The sequence below is a fragment of the Maylandia zebra genome, linkage group LG8 (genome assembly GCF_041146795.1).
Source record: "Maylandia zebra isolate NMK-2024a linkage group LG8, Mzebra_GT3a, whole genome shotgun sequence".
NCBI classification, from domain to species: domain Eukaryota; kingdom Metazoa; phylum Chordata; class Actinopteri; order Cichliformes; family Cichlidae; genus Maylandia; species Maylandia zebra.
Window position 1 is genome coordinate 27,673,274 of NC_135174.1, and position 5,210 is coordinate 27,678,483.

Here is a 5,210-nt window from a genome sequence, read left to right on the forward strand (position 1 = left end):
TCTTAGAAACCGAGGACGTTTCCAGGATATTTCAGATGGGTAGCCATGAGCACAATGCTCAGCCGAAATGCAGAAATTATGACACAAAATTTAGCTTTAGCAAAATGTTTATTACATACCCACAGTAAATGTTCTTTAAGTAAAAAAAAACTCCTTGTGCTGATGATAATTATTGATCTATTGGTGTGTATATCATGTCAGTGTTGCATCTGGAGATGATTATAATTACTTATATACTGCTGTTTAGCTTTGTCTACAATGTTACAGCATCATATATTAGTGGCTTTATGTTTCAAAATCTGTTAATTAAAGTGTAACTGATGCTTTGACATAAATTCAGATTAGACTTTTTTTTTTTAATTTTATGCAATTATATAAAAAATGAATTACTGTTTTGGTAAAACACCAATAAAAAATACTCCATGTAAAAAGTCAGTAATAAACTCGAATCATATTTAGGAGAAATGTAATGGTGCTGAATTAATAAAATAATAATACAGCAGTAATTGCTTATGAAAAGCTTCTTATGATGCTCTTGTTCAGCAGCCTGATTGATGTGAGAATGTGTTACCTGTCCAAGCCTGCAGAGATGTGTCTAACATTTTCTGCCTTTTTCTCTGTCCTAACCAATGACTGTATTTCAGAACAGGAACCACGGGAGGATTCAGCCTGAAGACTCACTCTGTTTAATTATTAAGCATTAGGCTTCCTGATGGTTTGGTCCTTTGTTGATAAGTTTCAAATGCTGTGCTTAAAGCTTAGTCAGACAAATTAAGCCAACCTTTACCTCCTCCCACTATCAATGGGATAATTGTATATGTTTACTCATGCATCACTGTGCAGCACAGCACATAACAGCAGACAGTCTACGCAAGGATAACACAAAAACTGCATGACATGCTATTCACTTTTCTTAAGTTTATTGGAGAATTACTTATTGAACTCATTTTGGTAGCTAACTGCAAGGTGAAAGACAAAACATACAAACCACGTGTGTTTACATGTGGAAAACATAAATGTGTTCAATATGTAAATAAAGTTTTTTAATAATAAGAAATGTCTTATAATATATGTTAAAATCCCATGCAACACATACAACAATGCAACCTCAAACTTCTTAATGTGTTTTAATTTCATAGACTACACATGCAGAAATTCCTGCCCCTTTCACACAAAATGTGGAAATATGTTTGTTTTGAATTGAAATTTCATGTTTAAATGACTAAGTCTTCTGAGAATGTCTTGCTGAACTTATTTTCAATCTATTGCACCTGTCAGTCACCTGCTGTCCTATCTGAAATTCTTAAAAGTAATTTGTTATTTAGATATGACTGAAATACAATAAAGAAAAACTGGTACATATTAGATAATTCATTTTGAAATATTAAATCTGAAGAAATAGAAGCTATTTTGACTGCTCTCTTTTTCACCATAGCAGGAAGCTCCCCATCTTTGATTTGGCACATTTCTGTTACAGTGGATGCTCTTTCTGGAGCAACTCCCCCCCCCCCCCCCCAAAAAAAAAAAAGAAAAACAAACTTATAAGCATTGCAGCAACAATAGTATTCCAGGACTTTAAAGTTTAGTATTTTATTTTCGATTGGTCGACAACAAGAAAAATCTAGAATATCAATACAACATTTTGATTGGATCCATCTTCATTCGAGGAGTCACTCTTGCTTTGGTTTCCTCCTCCTGCACATTCGAAGCCACGTGAATCGTATGACTGCCACTACACAGGCTGTCAGCATAAACAAGATGACCAACAAAAAGCTTATAACATCCACAGAATGATACACATACCAGGGCATCTTATAAGACTCGGTGCGTAAATGTGCAGCTCCTTTGTGCCTCATAACAAACTCAATCCAGTAAACTGCAGCATCCAGAGGATGCATTGGTCTGTCTCGGTGGAGAGCAGACAGATGCTTCATGTTGTTTCTGTAGGAGGGATTGTTAAGAACTTCTTGTAGGACTTTGAGGAAATTCTGCTGGGTGACTTTTGTTACATCCACCATTTTAGCAGCTCCTCGAACTTCCATTCGCAAAATGTTTTCAAACTGGTCAAACAGCAGGGGAATGCCAATAATTGGCACACCATGGTACATGGACTCATAGATCCCATTGGTGCCACCATGAGCCACAAAGGCTTTTATCTTTGGGTGACCCAGCAAGTCGTTTTGGGGCATCCATTTCACCAGAAGGGTATTGTTCCCCACATTGTTGGGGCATTCACCAGCATGCCTCCATACGACCTTTTGAGGAAGCTGAGCAAAGGCAGCTGCGATTTCTGAAGTTATTTCTATTGGCAAACCATTCACCAGCGTCCCCAGAGACATCAGGATGAAGCCGTGTTCTCCTGAACTTTCAACAAACTCCTCCAACTCTGAAGGTAAGGCCTCAGCAGGCTTACACTGAAATCCTCCAATGTAGACAATGTTCGGCATGGTAGGCCTGGGGAATTCGAAGACAAAGTCCACTCTCATGAGCCACAGGTCTACTCCTTGAAGAAGCTGATAGAAGTTCACATCTGGGCCTAAGTACTTTTCTGCTATTCTATCATAAGGTGGGCATGCTATAAACTTGTCAATGCAGGTTTTGAGGAAGTAGTGGAATGTGTTTTTGACTCTTTCAGAAAAGGTCATCTTGTCAGATATGGCATTTCCAGAAGTTGGGACATATGACGTTGGTGATGGAGCAACCACAAAATGGCCATCCCCACTGGTGATCCATTTAACATTAAAGACAACTGGAAGCTTTAGTTTGTGGGCCACTATAACTCCAACAGGAAGTCCAGGGTCCATAAGAACCAGGTCAAAATTAGAGTCACGTATCTTCGACATTAGAGTCTTGTTCTCAAATATTTCTACACCTAACAGACTAGCTTGTTGGTAGATTTTTGATAATGAACCTAGCACTTCCCAGTAGAACTTCAAGACAGCCATGAAAGACGTCCCCTGTTTTTGGATCTCCAGTATCTTGACCAGGAAAGTTACAAAGAAGTCCTGCTCCTCTATGCAGACAGCCTCTGGTAAGGTGACAGTGATGGAGCTGTAATGTGGTGCCTCTTCTTTGACATACCAGCTAGTGGCTGTGCGGACCACAGTGACTTCATGGCCTTTGGCGTGGAGGCTCTGGATCAGCAGGTTCATGTTCACCCAATGGCTGCCATCAACGGGGAACACCAGAATCTTTCCACCTTGGACAGGACTTACAGTTAAGGACAATGTCACGCCCAGAAGAAACAGAGAAACTCCTTGAATGCTCCCCATGGATCAATTCTGAGGAAAACAAAAAAAATAATAATAATGATTATTTCAATGATGCCTAAATTAGAACTTGAATTCCTTCTAAGTTATTTTATGAGCTTGTCTTCACTCCTGGCTATGCTACAGGACCCACTGGATTAGACCATTATCAAAAGGGGGCTGTCACGCCCAACTTTTCTGTACAAAAAGAAAAAAAAAACAAGCTCAACACAGGACTCTAAGCACAGCTCCGAGGCATATAAACCCTCATCTTTACATGAATTTTCAAGGCACTGTGGGGAGAAATTATTCCTCAGCAGCCAAACCTTTCTTCAATATTCAACGGTACATTATGATGACCGAATATGAATTCAGGTATGAATATATTAATTAACTACTGGGCAATCATTAGGTGTGTCTCCACCCATCCATCTTCTTCCACTTATCCAGGGCCGGGTCATGGGAGCAACAGGCCAAGCAGAGAAGCCCAAACCTCCCTCTACACGGCCACCTCCTCCAGCTTGTCCGGTTGAACACCAAGGCGTTCCAAGGCCAGCTGAGAGATAAAAATCTCTCCAGGATGTCCTGGGTCTGCCCCTGGGCCTCCTCCCATTGCAGAACACCTCACCCAGGAGACGCCCAGGAGGCATCCTTGTCAGATGCCCGAACCACCTCAACTGGCTCCTTTCGATGTGGAGCAGCAGCGGCTCTACTCTGAGCCCCTCCCGGATGGCCGAACTTCTCGCCCTATCTCTAAGGGAGAGGCCAGCCACCCTTCGGAGGAACCCCATTTCTGCCGCTTGTATCCCAAATCTCGTTCTTTCGGTCACTACCCACACTTCGTATCTATAGGTGAGGGTAGGGACGTAGATCGACAGGTAAACCGAGAGCTTCGCTTTTACACTCACCTCTCTTACAACAGACCGGTACAGCGTCCGCATCACCGCAGCCAATCTCCAGCTCTCTTCTCCCATCACTCATGAACAAGACCCCAAGATACTTAAACTTGATCTTGACAACCCTTGTCAAGATCCATCACTGCATATTGTGTAGCTTGGACTCTCTTTTCTTTGACAAAATCTATTCATAGACACGCAAAATACTTGCAAAGCCCTCAAAACCTTTTGGTGTGGTTCCCGCTGCAGGAGCTCTGTTAAGGATGACATTTTGCCATAATAAGACACATACACACAGCTACACTGTCCAAACCAGTTAACATGAAATGTTGCAACAAATCACGGTCCAGTGGGGGGTATGTCCTGCCTGCAGTCTCTAATCTCATCATATGCGTGTAGCAGGGACTTTCTAATAAGCTAAAAGAACAACAAGAAGACACACACCCTTGTATTCTGTTTCCTGTCTGCATGACAGTTGCTAAGTAAGCATTTTGACTCAATTAACTATTAATGTGAAGCATAGGGCGTATGAACCTACCTTCAATCCTCGAGCGTGTGGAGAAAAGTACTTTCAGACTAGTGTGGAAGAGGGGAGCTCAACTTCAGATTACATAAGAAAAGAACCCAAATCCTGATTATTGTGTTGCATAAGGTGGGAGGCGTGTGGATCTTAAATATAAATATATAAATATATAATTTGGACTCACAGTCACAACTCACAAATGAGCGGCAAATGGCTCTTCCAAGCACCCAAGTTTTATTTTGGATGCTCATATTATTTAACTTTGCAGACAGAAGCTAAATTATTCCACAAAGAATACCAGGGTCCCAATTCTTAGCCTCCCTGCTGCTAATAGGGAGTTGTGTAACCTTTTTACTGGATAACAGCCCACAATCATTTGTTGTCGTTTTCAGCAAGTCTTACATACTGAGCAATCCCAGCCTATTCTTCTTTCTTCAACCTCTCAAGCTCCTCCATATTTGAAGTTCTTATGGCATGGACTTTAGTCACCCCACAGTTTTTCAGTAGGACTCAGGTCAGGGCTTTGTGTAGGCCAGTCAAGAA

General features: G+C 41.3%; 1 pseudogene across 1 annotated transcript; it reads right to left on the bottom strand.

Moving 5' to 3' along the window:
• Window positions 1-1,506: 1,506 nt before the first annotated feature.
• LOC101485184 (UDP-glucuronosyltransferase 2B31 pseudogene) lies at window positions 1,507-4,748 on the bottom strand (annotated as a pseudogene). Its single transcript, XR_013099930.1, has 2 exons — window positions 4,683-4,748; window positions 1,507-3,281 (listed from the first exon to the last, which is right to left on the bottom strand). The product of XR_013099930.1 is annotated as a UDP-glucuronosyltransferase 2B31 pseudogene (transcript).
• Window positions 4,749-5,210: the final 462 nt, after the last annotated feature.